We start from the raw sequence: 17,513 nt of genomic DNA on the forward strand, positions 1-17,513 counted from the left end.
ACGCATTCCGTAAACGTTGAGTTCGAGCCTTCAGCTTCCTTACGACCACTGAAGAGGTAACTGGGAAAAGACGTACCCACTGCTAACGCTCTCACTTCGAGGCATTGTAAAAAGATTTTAATAAGCGTCTTGTGGTATTTTGGTCGTCGGCCTCGCTTGTACAATTTGGTAACACTACTGTTAAACAAAAGCATATTCGATAGCTTTAAATTTTAATTAATTTTGTTTATAAACTAACAACAGTTACTCAGTAAAATTTTTACTGGTGTGTAACTTCTTCAGAATTTCCAAAACAACCCCTGACAGTACATATACTTAAAAGACGACTGTACGTATGGAAATAACTTTTTAGAACATTTCTCTCACTGCTTTATGAGACGAAGTCTGTTGAACCAGAGACTGGGGTTGTGATAAGGCCTGTTCCAGATGAGCTCTACAGGCCGTTCTGTGAGCTGTGTAGTTGCAAACAAATATTTTCTCTATTCGTTGCATATCTAACGTATGGCCTTCAGCTTGCGTCTCGTTGAGAGGGGGCTGTAAATAAAGCATTTTCTCGCCAGGTGAAGATGAATTAATTAATGTTTAATTCTCGTTGCTTCACGGCATGTACATAGAGGAATACTGCAAAATGTGTCATGGTTTCTGTAACTTTTGTAACTATCCCTTTCCTTTGTACTAACCATGTATTAAATCTAAAGCCAGTTTAGCACTATCATGGTTACAGAATTACAATTAGTTGGTGTTCACGAAACTTGTATTCTGATGACAACTTGTTTAACTGCTGACTAGTAATTCAAATCAACATCCTTGCTTCTCGAAATCTTTCTTGAGAACCTTTTGTACTATCAGTGAGTTTTCCCCTTGCTTATATAACTATGTTTAACGTGTGATTTCGTATAGTATGCATTTTCAGTAACACATGATCACGCAGCATATACACGTTTTTTCAAATCCCTTACATCAGACTGTCTAAGGTCGGTAGATCATGTCGTGCGGAAGAACTGTTCTGGCGTAACGACAAGTGCCACCATGAAGATGAAGAACGTTAGGTAGAGAAGGCTGTGAGACGACGTCAGCCAATAGTACGCTGACTAGGACCCATGTCACGCAGGACGCCGCTTCCTGGCATAGAGCCAGAGCGATAGGGAAGCATGGAGATGAGGTCTACCTCTGCATGCGTGGTGGCAGAGAGTGGGCAAACTAAGTCCGTGTTGCTGAATTGTGTTGGAGTGGACAAAAATTAGGTTTATTTGCCTTTGGTACATCATACTATAAGGTCAAATCTCAGAGGTAATAACACATTTTAAAATCAATTTTGATGGGTCGTCTACAGGAGAGATATACTTCACGTCTTTGAGGCTCTGTCCACTGCTCCACAGCAATCGTCTGTATGACGTTAGAACAGCTGACGCCGCTATGTGAAGAGATCAAGTACAATTTTTCTCAAAACGATGTCTAGTGACAAGATAATCGAAAATAACTGCAATAAGTGCCATTTACTGCGATTTGGGATATATTGTAAGTAAAAACGTAGTTTATAACACAATAAACTTCAAACTCAAACCGAAATCATTACATTTGTTTGACAACTGCCTCTACTTCATATAATTTTTTGAAATGTGTGTAATACGCCTGTGTGGATGTGGTTCACTACGCGTAAAAAAGAATTACTGGTATCAAAGACTAGAGCAAAAGACTATCGCAAAAACTGTCAGTAAGTTATAGTATTTTTCGGTGACAACAGGCATTATGAATTTAAAGTAATTCGTTCGACATTAAAGCGGGAGAAAGCATTAATGATCCATTGAACAAGCAAACGATTAACCATCTTCTGTGAATAACGGAGTGTTGACCGATAACGTTGAAAACCACCGATGTGTCGACAGGTAACACTCCTTTTCATTTTAAGGCATTTTCCATTTCGTACCTTGAAAATGACAGGGGTTGACTTGTCGAAATACTAGAGTTTTTGACGAATTTATCCAGTCCCATTATCGCAAGTAGGTAGAGCATTCAGAACGCTGGAAAAAGCTTAACTTCTCCTTGCGCAATATGTTGAACATTACAGTTTGAATACTTCGTAGGCTACATATTCCTAATCGACAGAAACTAGGAAGACACTGTGTAATAGGTACGCAATTGATAGTTTGAAAGATTATTAATACACTTTGTTTCAAAGTCTACATTGTAATACCATGTGCTATCCAAACCAGTTGATTGTAACTTTAGGATGACAAGTTAAACGCTTTTATCCATCTTGATCCCCCTGTCAAGGTCTTCTTTCTGAAACTTTTCACCATGCCACACAGTGTGGCCACTCTGTAGGAGTTGCTGCCTATTGCTTCATGCACAAGCATTTCAACGTCTGTAATCTTAAATGTGTCCCCTCCCCCCCCCCTCCAACATAACTTGTAACCTGTAGCCAAATTAAATCTATCGGATTATACTGACGGTGATATATGGGTGAACGCAAAGCTGTGAGACCACATTCATGTGCAAGAAGGTCAAATTTGTACATTCTGTCATGTGACTTATATAAATTAACGAGCTGCAGGAGTTCAGCATGAATCTTGCTTATATTGTCCGGAATATTTTTATTTTTCACCCAGAGCACGATATCCTCTTTCCTGGCTCTCATACTTGGTCTTTTCCCTGTAACAGCTGAATGAGAACTGGCACTGTAATTACAGTGATCGACTTTGAAGGTAGGTATGGCAACAATTATCCAGTGAATCACTGACTGCGTTCATTTCCGAATGGTAGTCATTGTTGTTTTTCTTACACCTAAATACTAGTTTATTCTCACGAACCAAATCAGAAGAAGAGCTAGCACGCAGAATAAGTATCAGAGACCCTATTGCTGTTGAAACTTTAAATCCACCAATACCATCACTCACTTTCCAGCAGGTATTTATGGAATATTCCGATTAACCGATGTTTTATTAAGACAATACACTGTAGAACTACCTCCTTCTCTTGCGTAGTGCATCTTAATGAAGGACGTGTTTCGTGCTGTTTCTATATCACTTCTTTCAATTAAAAACTCTCTTCCTAACATTTCGAAAACTAATGTCTTTTAAAATTCTTTGCGTTTTCGAAGCGCTACCTTTGAAGCCAATTTGCTCAATCGTATTTGTAACAAGTTTTTGTGATGTGTCGTATTCCCTCCTTATATTTCAAACATGAAGCGCTTCAAAATATCATTGTCAAACCCGTATATTTGTGTTACTGGTGGTATCTTGCGATTTCGATGCTTCCCATGCGACACGAAAACAAATTTTCCTGAGGTTTCTACAGCTACAACATTAATTTTTTTTTTACTGTTCGCTGTACAATTCTCTTGCCGACACGTGCTTCTGCAGTTCGTTATTGAGTCTTCAACATGTCTCGCTTTCAGATTCACAACTGAAAAAGTTATAAATTCAGGACATAAACCACCATGTCTGCTTGTGAAGCGTCTGTATCCACATCTACACGATTACTCTGCAGTTCACAATTAAGTGCCTGGCAGATGGTTCATCCAATACCCTCAAGCTATTTCTCTATTGTTCCACTCTCGAACAGCGTGCAGGAAACACGAATACTTTAATCTTTCGGGCGAGCTCTAATTTTTCTTATATTATGATGATGACCATCCTCCCTATGTAGGTAGACGTCAACGAAGTACCTTCACTCTTTGAGGAGGAAGTTGGTGACCGAAATTTGACGAGAAGATCTTGCGACAAGGAAAAACGCCTTTGTTTTAATGTTTGCCACCCAAATTCGCGTATGATATCCGTGGTAATCTCTCCCCATTTCGTGATAATGCAAAAAAGAGCAGCCCTTCTTTAATCTTTTTCGATCAATCCTATTTGCTGGGGATCCGCGACCGGACAACAGTAGTCCAGGAGAGGGAGAAAGGCGTGGCGCAAGTAGTCTCTGTAGTAGACCTGTTGCATTTTCTAAGTGTTCTAGACCCTCCGGAGTGGCCGAGCGGTTCTAGTCGCTACAGTCTGGAACCGCGCGACCGCTATGGTCGCAGGTTCAAATCCTGCCTCGGGCATGGATGTGTCTGATGTCCTTAGGTTAGTTCGGGTAAAGTAGTTCTAAGTTCTAGGGGACTGATGACCTCAGCTTTTAAGTCCCATAGTGCTCAGAGCCATTTGAACCATTAAGTGTTCTACCAATAAATCGCAGTCTTACTTTCCATACAGCATTATTCATGTGATCATTGCAATTCAAGCTGTTCGTAATTGTAATCCCTAAATATTAAGTTGAACTTACAAAGTTTATATTTGTGTGTTTTATCCTGTAAACATAAATTTGGCGGATTACTTTTAGTATCTCATTGGGATAACTTCAGAATTTTCAGTATTCAGAGTCAACTGCCAATTTTCTCACCATACAGATATCTTGTCTAAGGCGTTTTGTAATTTGTTTTAATCATATCATAACTTATAAGACAGCATCATCTACAAATAGTCGAAGAGAGTTGCTCAGATTGGCTCCTAAACCGTTTACTACATCAGGAATAGCAGAAGGCCTACAAGACTTCCTTACAAACGCCAGATATCACTTCTGTTTTACGCGATGATTTTCCATCGGGGACTACATACTGTGTCCTTTCTGAGAGGAAATCACGAACCCAGTCGCACAACTAAGATGTTACTCCACAGGCACATAATTTAAAGTTGCTTGTGAGGAACTTCACGTTTATTGTCATCACCTGACATGTTCATTTAGAAATCACACTAAAGCGTTTACAGATACATATTCACAGCTATACCGCTACAAGAAAATAACGTCGACCTCTGAATGAATAATTCGGTCGCACTGTGGATGAAACTGCTTTGTTGCGAAATGCGGCAACAGCGCAGCAGGCGGGGGAGACATTCTCGCAGTCTAGTTGGTAAATTGCGACTAGCCGCTCGGAGAGAGAGTGAATCTTATTGGCTACTAGCAATTAATAATGGGGGATGCGCAGAACGGCTGAAAATAGGACCGTCTTTCTACATGACGCAATCTTTAGGATGACACCGTGACGCGCCGCCTAGCTGCGGCTGCGCTAGTAGACGGACTAGAACACTGGCACTAGAAGAGCCGCACTAGAAGAGCCGTGACTTATGATCCATATCAATTACTTACTTGGAAATTTTATGCTTCGAAGGACACTGGTTATTTGCTTGTCGCCGATTGTATTGTCAATTCAATTAGTGTAATAAACTCCATTATTATAATTTGCTTGTATGTTGTCTTGTGATGCAAGAAAACAGCTCCATAGGCAGCCTATAAAAGACGAGTGGGCAGGATCCTACAAGAACATTTGTTAAATGCCTTAGGGCAGAGCGTGTGCCTTGTGTGAAGCCTCTAATCCGGTAATGAAAGGGTGTAGCCTTAAAAACCATCATTCTTAAGATTTTCTTGTTGAAGATAAAAGAATTAGGTAGAAAGTAGGACATCTAATTCGTAGACTCTGATAGTCCAGTGAAACGTTGCCGGGCCGGGAAATACGCACAGAAGGACACCTGGCATCGTCAGGAAGCGTCAGCTAACATTTTGCCCCTGACATAAATAGTTTCTTCAACACAACGCAATATCCCGCATTTTTCTTCTCATGGTTTCACAAAGTTGTAATTACGAGGAGCGTAAGTACGAAAGCAAATTTTTTTTTTCTGAAACAACGTGTTTCTTTTTTCAGGATTCTAATAGACGATAGTACTGCCCACTCTTTTGAATTCAAAACCCTCCTTTCAATGCGACTGCTTGACGCCACTTTACTGGAAAGCATTGTACACCCGCATGGTACCATTCCACTGGTCGACGTCAGAGCCAACGTCTTGGTGCAGCACAATTCCCCCATCATCCACGTACTGCTTCCCGCGGAGTGCATTCTTCACTGGGCCAAAGAGATGTAATTCGGAAGGTGCGAGATCCGGATTGTAGAGTGTATGAGGAAGAACAGTGAAATGAAGTTTTGTGAGCTCCTCCCGGATGCGCTGACTTGCGTGAGGCTTGGTGCTGTCACGGAGGAGAAGTTCGTTTCCATTTTAGGTGATGAACGCGCTGAAGTCACTTCTTCAATTTCCTGAGTTTAGCACAATACACTTCAGAGTGGATCGTTCCACCACGAGGAAAGTCATCAAACGGAAAAACCCTTTAGAGTTTCAGATGACCTTTGCCAAAATTTTACCAGCTGAGGGTGTGGCTTTGAACATTTTCTTCAGAGAAAAGTTGGTGTGGCACCGCTCCATGGATAGCCATTACGTTTCCGGGTCGAAGTGATGAACTCATGTCTCGTCCAACGACTCACAGAGTTTTTCTCACTACCATGTCACCGTAGAAATTCTGCAAGCTTCCATGAATATTTGAGGTGTTCTGATTCTCCGCCAAAAGAAACTGAGTGACTGTTTCATGCTTGGAAAGCACCTCCGTTACAGACTTCGTTTTGAAGCCTACGTGTTGCTTTATCACCTACCGGAATTTAATGAAACCTTAGGGACTGAAAAAGGAATATGCTATGATGTTCCACTTCAAGTTCCTCATTTTTTCAATCAAAACTGACTGAGAAAAAAACATATTGCAGTACTTATTCAATGTCCCTCGTATGTACATTTTCCAAGGCACGCAGGCTGCGAGAGGAAATATGAAAATATTCACTTTGAGCGTACTAGGAATTTCGTCATTGTGCCAATCTATGAGATGCAGAAGAAATAGAGCACAGATTTTTCGCTGATCGTAATCAGAGATCCGATTGAAAAGTTTTCAGCTTCGTGGAGTAAATCTGGCAGTAAATTGATATTATAGTCAAAGTTCAATTATTTCATCAAGAAATACAATAAGCACATTCAGGAAATTTCAGATTGATATCAGATTAGAGTAAAAAGCTTGCAAGTACATTATTTAATTTTAAATGTATGCTCTAGCAAGAAATATTATCTTGTGTTTTATCTAATAGTAGAGAGACAATAGAGTCCGGCCTAAATTCTTCAAACTTCCACAGCCAGTGTCGGTTTCATTAAAATCTTTCTGGATAAGCTCGCCTGTCATATAAAACCCTAAAATGACAAACATTCTAGCCGCATTGCAGGAACCTTCCTCAAGACACAGATTAAGTCCTACGACCTCCTACTGAAACATCGACAGTTTAGTATTTGAAGGATTGCATGTGATGTCGCAACAGTAAACCGATTCCATTTTAATAAAACAAAGTTCGTTGTTTGGGCTACTGTTTCAGGGGACGTGCTTGGTGCCGCTGCAAACTCTCACACAGAAGTTCCCATTACCCAGCAGCAGACTACCTTTGTCAAACTGACTGCATGTCGTGAGTCACTGTACCTGTACGAGATGTTTCAGAACATGTTATTTTTATCGACTCATGACTTCAGGACAAGTCGTCAGTTATACATGGATAGATCAACTATTAACAGCTTTACCTAATGATAACAAGCTTCGGAATCTGATTGTCGGTGTGTCTAACGGTTTTCATCAGTCAAGAAGCAACAAACCTACGTACACTACACAAGTAAAGTATTCGTTGTGTAGACAAACTCTTACGCTAAGGCTCCATAATTTCTGCATCTACATCTACATACATAGTCAACAAACCACCATATGTTGCATAGCGGAGTGTACCTCTCACCGACAATAGTCATTTCATTTCCAATTTTAGGAGTAAATAGACCTAGGGCGGGGAAAAATGATAGTCTATATGCCTCTGTATGAGCCCTAACTTCTCTTTCTTTCGTGGTTCTTATGCAGAATGTATGTTTGCTGTAGTAAAGTCCTCCTGCAGTCTGCTTCAAATACTTCTTCTCTTATTTTTCTCAACAGCTTTTCACGAAAAGGACGTCTCTTCCAAGGATTCCCGTATGAGATCACAAAGCCTCCCATACTACTAGCATTTTGATCGAACAAACTAGTAACAAATATAGCAGGCTGCCTTTGAATAGCATCAGTGTCTGTCTTTGGGAACCAAAACATCATAACATTACCCAAGAATGGGCCACACCAGCATCTATGTCCTGTCACCCTTACACATGAACTAAATCTTTCCAAAATTGTCCCAATAAACCGAGGTCGATCATTGATCTTACCTAAAACATTCCTTGTCTTCTCCATTCCCGTCCATCTCCAGTATCCTTTCTTTCAGAAGTGCTAATCCAGCAGTGTTTACTAGACATCATCTGGTAAGTTTGGAAAGTGTAGGAGAAGCAATAGCAAACTTCAAGCTGTGAGAAGAGGTCGATAGTTGCTCTTGGACGCCTCAGTCGGTAACAGAGTTTACTCTGAAAAGTGATTTTTTAGGTTCGAGCCCTGAACAGAACGTAATTTCAGCCTGTAAGGAATTTACGGACACCATACACACCTTTGGAGTAGGATATTTCTGGAAGTTCTAGCTCACTTGACTCAGTCCTGCTTCTGGCCAGGACCTAACCAAGTACACAAATAACGTACTATAATCCAATTTTTCAGGTGTAGCTCACTTAGTTTCATTAAGAAAACATCTGTCTTATAATAAATTATTCATAAAATGAAGATAAATGAATTTCTTTTTCTATCACTTTCGCTTGTTATAAAATAATGTATTTTTATTTCAAAAGATGAATGTGAGAAAGTAAATTTAATATATTTTTATAAAAGAAAAAAAATTTAATTGATTTTCACAAAGAATAATTCATTTTAAAATTTTACTGTTTCACCAGTTCAGTATATTTAATTTTAAAAGGTGAATGTAAGTAAATAAATAAAAATTGTTCTATTCTTTACCTAAAAGTTTTCTAATTCTTTCTTCTTGAGTAGCCATAACATTTTTATACACTGTTGATTGTACATTTATTTAGTGTTTTCTTTTACCTACAGTTCTACATCATACACATATATAACTTGAATTTCCTGATAAGATACACATTCTTTCCAAATCCAACAACATTCATTATTTTGATACGTTTATGAAATCCATTAATATTCTTTTTATTCAAACAGCCACCATGTAGCTTCAGCTATTGCCTATTGGTCATTTAAAGATTGCAAACAGTAATAGGAAAACATAAAATTATAAAAAAAATTCACAGAGTGAATTTCAGATTATGAAATTCATTATTTCTGTCTTTAAGTTTCTTAATTCTTTTATATTTTACTTTCGTTTGTCCCTTTTCAGTTAATCGAAAATACCAATCAGCAATTATTTTAGAATATCTATCTGCTAAAATAATCTTAAGCTTATTAAACTTATTATCCATACAAATTGTTTCTCTATAACTGGTATCTAAATAATTACTTTCAGCAATATTATGTAAAAAATTTATCTTTAACTCTCTTAAGTTATTAATCTCTTTGGAAATACTTGTGTTGTTGAGCTCCTTGGTTACAGTTTCCATTTATATAGAGAAATTTTTATTTTTTATATTTACAACTTGTGATGTCTGTGTGGTAATGTACCTATTTTATTTTCCAAAACATATATTTTATCATCACATTGACTCAATGATTTCTTGTTTATTTCAAGAGTGTAGATTTCATGTTTTTCACTGGGTATCATATTACTTTCTCTGTATTGTTCTCTAGTATGAAACAGACAATCTTTATAATTGTCTAAGCTTATTCAATTTCTAATAATAGGTTTATTAAAACCTCTAGATTTTTTCTCTATTTTGTCCGCAATTTATTAGAATAGATTTCTATACGTAAGCCAAAAACGACTTCCATTATTCTTTCATTGCAATTGTCTTTCATTTTTCATATAACTTTCCTGCTTACATATGGAATGTCATAAATATTATCTGTTGGATAATCACTTCTATCAAAGCAATATCAATCACTAGCTTCGTATATTCATAAATATCTTCAGTTTAAATGTTGTAAACGTAACTGACCATGTCATCATCACACTATTCACAGTTTCTACATATTTCTGTCTTATTATTACATAGTAAAAATCATACATCAATTATTTAGGTAAATCTAGTATACTCATACCACCATTAAAGGGTTTATTCATATGAACAGCAACAAGATATTCAATAAATTTAGTTCTTCCTTTAAAGTTTGGTTTAGACGTAAATTTATCACATTTACCTCCATTGGCACTAATTTTATATCCTCTGTATTTCTTATGGTTTCCATCGTTTTTCCTAACACTGACTTATTCATGAATTTATAGAATTACTTTTCAATATCATTTTTGAATTTATTTCTCATATCCATACTAAAATCTACACATTTCATCAGCCAGTCTCATTGATTGAACTTTGATACTTTATATGTTTTTAATATTTTCACTCCAATAGAAACTGTTTAATCTTTCTATAATGAACTACATAATTATATTTGTCATTCAGACTAGTCAACAACTTGCTTTCTGTAGTTCCTGGTACAATTATATTTTCTGGAGTTAATGTTATATCTTTATGTAATTCTTTTTGATATACTAAATCTACTTCAAAAATATATCCAATTTTAGTAGGATCTGATATTTCACTTATTTTTGTACATTCAAAGCTATTTGGTTCATCTCATTCAGATCTATCATATGATAAACATTAACCTATACCATAAGCATATAAACTGTTCTGATATAAATATGTTAAAAAGTTCAATATCCTTTTAACATGATAATCTCTAACATATTTATTGTTTGCTTTGACCCACATTGTACAACACTGTGATATTCCACCTCTTTCCCCCCCACCACCAACCATTAAAATCGTATCATAATACATAATAAATGTATTGGTTGTTTAGTCATTCTCAACACTGAATTCCAACATAAACCAGGTGCACTAAAATACCAAAATGGATCAAAATCATAAGCTTTAATATAAGTTTCTTTTAAATTGTCAAACACATCAGTTAATAATACAGCAGTTTTAAGAAACAGATTATGGTCTTCACCATTATGTATAATATTACATTTTCCCAAATTAATTTTAAAGTATTTATAATGTTCGTCAATTATTTCACACTCATTCAGTTTACTGTAAAATTCTTCCTTTGCTGGTAAAAATGTCTTTTGAAATTTTTTCTGAGAATCATATGAACATACACCTTTTCTGATCACTGGATTGAATAATTCTTCTGATAAAAATTTTGTAATATTTTTCCTCTCACCCTTTTTCAATTTTTTTAAAAGTTTGTCTGGTGAAGAGGCAATAAATTTAAATGTGTCAATAAATTTCTTTTTCAAACTTTCTGTGCTCTTACCAAAACTAATAGATCTCTCTTCATTATTTGGTATTTAATATATTTCTTGTTCATCATAACCAAATTCTTTTCTAATCAGATGTCAATCATATCCAGATAAATTATGGATATAAACTGATACAAAACTAGTGTGTTTTGGCTGTAACTTACAATTATTACACAATGTATTTATAATTTTCTGGTTAAATGACCATGATGATGAACCTTTTTATTTTTTGTAGAGTAATGGCTTTTACACAATGTACATTTTTTCCATCTTGCATATCTTGATTATTCTCCAGGAGTTAATGGCCTCATTTCTTCAATTTCAGAATAACTTCTTCTACTTCTTGTTATATACACACAATAAATTTCTAATGGCAATTAGGTCCTGTATAAACAACAGTATCTTCATAATGTCCACTTATATATATATATATATATATATATATATATATATATATATATATATATATATATATATATATATAAAGTAACACAATCTACTGTTCCCTCATTTTTGATATTTTATTGTATGTGAATTTTCTGAATTCTCCTGACAGTTGTTCATCGTTAATAACAAACATTGTAAATCAGCATTAATAAATGGTTCAAATGGCTCTGAGCACTATGGGACTTAACTACTGAGGTCATCAGTCCCCTAGAACTTAGAACTACTTAAACCTAACTAACCTAAGGACATCACACACATCCATGCCCGAGGCAGGATACGAACCTGCGACCGTAGCGGACACACGGTTCCAAACTGATGCGCTTAGAACCGCACGGCCACACCGGCCGGCAGCATTAATAACAAATGGGGCTTTATGTGCATATTGGTCATTTTTACAATGAACATATGTACCTCCTATTAGCATTTCCACTTTTAATGATTTGTTAACTAAATGGCTACATTTGTGATAATCTGATTTTCTTTACTAGTAAAATGGAGTGAACATTAAATAGAAATAAATTTTGCTTTTATATGTTCACTACAGTTTTTTTTACAAAAATTATGTGAATAAATTCCATCCTTCTGATAAAGATGATTTACATGTTTTTCTGACTTATATTTTGTAATTTTTAATGGATGCACATGACATTCTCCATCAAATGAATACATATAACATATACATTAATACTGCTCTCTTTTGGAGTATTATCAACTGCTACAGGAATTGAAAATATTGAAGTATCAATCCTAGATGACCCTTTTTATATTTTGTACCATTTACTTTATTTTTATCTCCAGGATGTAATGACGATATTATAAACCATAGAAAAAATTTTTGTCTCTATGTTTTACATTAATACATGCTATTTTACTTTCCAGTTTGTCTTGTAAATCAATGTAAGATGACCCTCTTAATGGAATATGTCTGTTAATTCCTGATTGTAAATCAATAATTCTATTTAATGACAATTATGATCTATGCACTTGAAAATTAGATGTTCCTGAAAATTCTTTCATTTACCATTCTTAAATTTTTTAATTAATTCTCTTTCATTTGTTATCATATAGTTTTCTGTTTGATAATTAAATTCCATAATACATCTATTTCTCTCCATTAGTATTCACAAAAACCTTTAAATTTACATTCAGACTCTGATGTTTTTTAAATTGTTTTTCAAGTTTTTTATAATTTTCAGTTTTACTGCAGCCAAGAAATGATTAGGTTCAATTGAGTTTATATTATTTTCAAAATTTATAGTTTGTAAGCTGTCTGCAAATGCATTATCAACTAGATAATCATGAACAGTTCTTCTGTGTCCTGGTTTCTCAATCAAATCAGTAAGAAGAAATCCAATTTTTCACCATTACTTCTTTTTTTGATTCACAAACACATCTATAGAAAATGGAAATATTTCTTACAGTGGTTTATTATCAATATTTCTATAAATTTCATCATCACTTCCGATTATATGATAAGGTAATTGTTTCCAAACACTTCCACCCCACACTAGATGATGTCTACTAATAAATCTAATTGTATCAACTTGATTAAATTTAATATAACCTCATAAATTCTTTTTTTACAGCAATCATGAACCTCAACAACTGTGAATTTCTTCACTTGGTCTTCCTACATACACAAACAAAATTTATTGGATTTGAAAAGAATAACTTTCAAAATTTCGACTAGTAAAAATTCTTATTTAATAGATATTTAAATATTAAATTTGAGAGGATTTTGCTTTTTTATTTTTTATATTCCCAAGCACATTTTTATACATTTGTTATTATGGTGATGTCTATGTGAATCGTTACACTAGAACAACTTTTAATGTCTTGACAAGCTTTACATTTTTGTGTATTAGTTTCTTGGTTTAAATAATTATTCATCAGTAACAATATTTTCGAGTGTTCTTTGCTGGGAATTCGTTAGAAGTTATTTTTATAGTTCCATTTAGAAATATGTTTTCCACATACATATGGAATTTATTTACTGTCGCAATTTTCTACAGGACGCTCATTTACACATTGTCTACACATTGTTCTGTATCCTCTTTTGTACGTTATATGTTGTAAAATTATCAGTTAAATTTTCAGTGTTACACTAACTCGAAAATTTGGATTTAGCAGAAGACTGCTCTAGTTGCTGAACCTGAACAATATATAGAAAAAATTCTATAAAGAAAAAATTCTATGAGGAAAAAAATCAGAAAAATGTCCTCCCTAAAATGGAATCGATTATAGACATATTCAACAACAAGTTTACATATAATAATAAGTAATTGTTAATAATTATTCATGAAAAAATAGTCTGTGGTTTAAACTCAAAGATAATTGTGACCATTTTGAATATTCTAACCTAGATATACTATTATTAAAAACGTAAATCCTATGATAAAAAATAATTTAGTGAACTGAAAAATATCCCAAACATTGATAAGTACAGCCTCATAAGTGTTCTTTAATAAAAGAGTTATAACTTCATTAGTACAAAAACATAGAACAAACACTTCGAAAAATCTAATAGAGTAGCTCATTAGTGACTGATTTTGAATCAAATTCATTGTCATAATGAAACAAGAAGTTACTAAAATTATCATTAATTGTTTCAAAAATAAAAATTTGAAATACAATTCGTTATTGTAAAGTACAAGATTGATTTATATTTTACAGAATACAGAATTGCTGTTGAATATGATGAAATAGACATAATGTTGACACAAGAAAGGAGAAGATATAAATTCATAGAAGAGCAATTGAGTTGTAAATTTACTTGATTTAATCTTAATGAGGGAAATTTTAAATTTTGTGATGTCATCAATAAAATACATAAAAAATAAAATGAGCAAAGGTGTATAAATAAAATGAAAATAAAAATCTAATAAATATTTTTCTTTTAAATGGAGTCAGTTGTAAATCTGATTAACAACAAAGTTACATACAACAATACTCAACTGTTTATGATAAATGATAAATAATTTAAGGTTTTATCCAAATCAAGTTGGTGATCTTTTAGGATATATTTGTCCTAGGAAAGCAATTCAACTTTGTTAACCAAAAATTTTGTAATTAACCATTTGAAAATTTTGGTTTTCCCATTTTAAGAAGAATATAAAATTAAAAAAGAAGTAAAAGAGATCTTGAGAGGTCAAATAACTGACATAGAAAATGTAAATAAAATTAGAGAAGATCAGATTCAATCTTAAAATGGAGTACTTGATAGAGCCATAGATAGTCTACCTGAAAGAAATGAAGAAGTAAATAGTTTTTACCTTGTTCCTCAAAGAGATAATGAAAATTTAAAAATAAGGACTGTTCTTTTGAAATTATATATACTTATTACATAATTAGAACTCTACAAAAAATTTACAAAGGTCAATATAGAAATGTGAAGACTGACAAGTAAATTGTGAAGAAATGTTATGGCTTAATTATAATCCTAAGTCATTAAAACAATATAAATGAATATAATTATTTTAATATTTTTAATAATGTCACTAACAAGAGTTGATTAATGATATAATAAACCTAGGCATACCCTAGTGAGTTTATATTTTTAATAACATTATACAATTATCTGTGAACATTTTTGCTATTTCAAATTTTATTCATGACAAATTTTATTTTCAGCTAATCCTTTACTATGGAATATTATTAATATATCAATGCATTGACAAATATCTATCATCCAAATATGTCTGATTGTTATGTTTGTGAATTTCATTATTAAACTTTTACATCTCTCCTCAGGTAGATGTAAATGTTGTGTTACTGAGGACTCCTGTTGGGCAGACTGTTTGCCGGGTGCAAGTCTTTCAATTTGACGCCACTACGGCGACTTGCACGTCGATGGGGGTGAAATGATGATTAGGACTGCACAACACCCAGTCCCTGAGTGGAGAAAATCTCTGACCCAGCCTTGAATTGAACTCGGGTCCTTAGGATTGACATTCTGCTGTACTGACTACTTAGCTACCAAGGGTAGACTCTTCTCACGAGAACGTATTTCTGAATAATTTGAAAAATGTAAAGTTAATCTTTTTATGTTTGGGAAATAATCATCAACAACTTTTTATCAAATATTTATATGTCTTATCTCTACTCAATTTTATTTTATTTGGGTTACTTCAGAATGTAATACTGTAATTGCATAGTTTGACAAATCAACAACATCATTCATAATAATCTATTTTCCATTCAAAAGATTCATTTTGTCTCTTCATATGTCTTTTTGTCAATACTTAATTTACCTCCATTGAATTCAACTGGTAAATTACCAGCATGTTTAAATATACCAACTGCAGTAACTGCATACCCAAGTCATTTCTTTTTATATGAAATTTCACATATAGATGAAAAATGATGCAAACTTACTATATGAATGAATATGTTGTTGAGAACCATATTTCTCATCGCGTAGTGGAATAATAAAGGGATATTTAACATGAGTTAAGTGAAGAAAAATTGCAGTGAAATTCTTCAACCGATGTAATGTAACCTATCAGTATTGGTGTATCATTCCTCATAGGTATGTTATGTGCAATGTAGATGCACCAGCACATTGTATTCTATTGTACCTAACCAATTGAAAACGAGTCTTTTTAAAGCTAATACTCGAAGTCTTCGTTGCTTTTCTTGGAGATCTGCTAATCGCGCTCATCATATTTACCTTAAAAATAATTTAAAACTAAGAACTGATTTTTCTGCTGGAGACAGTACATGCATTCTCATAATTGAATATATTTCACATGTACGTAGTTCTTCCTTGAACAACCTTTTTAAATGCAGATTAATAAAGATATCAAAAGATTGAAAAATAATGACACTGTAAAACCTAGTTCGCATGAAGCTTAAAATTTAATTATTACTATTCAGAAAGTGAATGCAAAACCTCATGAATAATACACAGAAACTTCCTTCAACTGACATGTGTGTTTAAACAGCCACATATTAGGAAAGATCGAAAAAATCCCCACAGTCGTACAAACGCTTGTAAAATTAATAATCGCAAAGATGCTGAAACAGCGACATGTATGTTCGAATAAACAAAGCCAAATTAGATATCGGTCCCCAAATATTCTAACGTACAAACTGGCATTGCGCCCGTGAAATACGCCTACAAAATGCCACATATAAGCAAAATTGAGAAAACATCTAATACTTATACACATGCAGTGCAAGCCAGCAACCATTGCACCTCATTCCTTGACGCTGTAGCATCGATGTGTCCATTTGAGACAAAAGATCTAAACTTACGAGGGCGGTTCAGAAAGTAACCTCCGATTGGTCACAGTGCGGGTTGTGGGAGGAGTAGCGACGCCATCTGTGCGTTCACGCACTCAACAGGTCAGTCAGCATCAAGCCGTGGCCGAGTGAACGTCGTACCTGCGCTAGTTTAGTTTTTGTGGCAGTTTGAAATGTGTGCTGCAATAGAAAACCCCGCCAAATGTGAAGTGCGTGCTGTCATAAGGTTTTTTACAGCCAAAGGATATTCTGCAGCAGCTATTCATCGTGAGCTTTGTGCCATGTACGGACCAAGAGTTATGAGTGAAGGAGTTGTCCGTGAATGGGTACGTTTATTTAAAAGTGGACGAGAAAACCAAACCAAGAAAAGCCTCGCAAGATTTTTCTGCCAGAAAACTGATGGCAACGGTGTTTTGGGATGCCAAAGGGGTGTTGTTGGTTGAATTCATGGAACGTGGTACGACCATTAATCAAGACGTGTACTGTGAAACAATAAAAAAGTTACGACGGGCTATACAGAACAAACGCCGTGGTATGCTGACTTCCGGTATCGTTTTTTTGCACGATAGCGCCCGTCCTCACTCTGCTCGCAGAACAACGGCCCTTCTTGAGTCCTTCAAGTGGGACGTTATCAACCATCCACCTTACAGCCCAGACC

Source organism: Schistocerca serialis, chromosome 8 (genome assembly GCF_023864345.2).
Source record: "Schistocerca serialis cubense isolate TAMUIC-IGC-003099 chromosome 8, iqSchSeri2.2, whole genome shotgun sequence".
Classification (NCBI taxonomy): Eukaryota; Metazoa; Arthropoda; class Insecta; order Orthoptera; family Acrididae; genus Schistocerca; species Schistocerca serialis.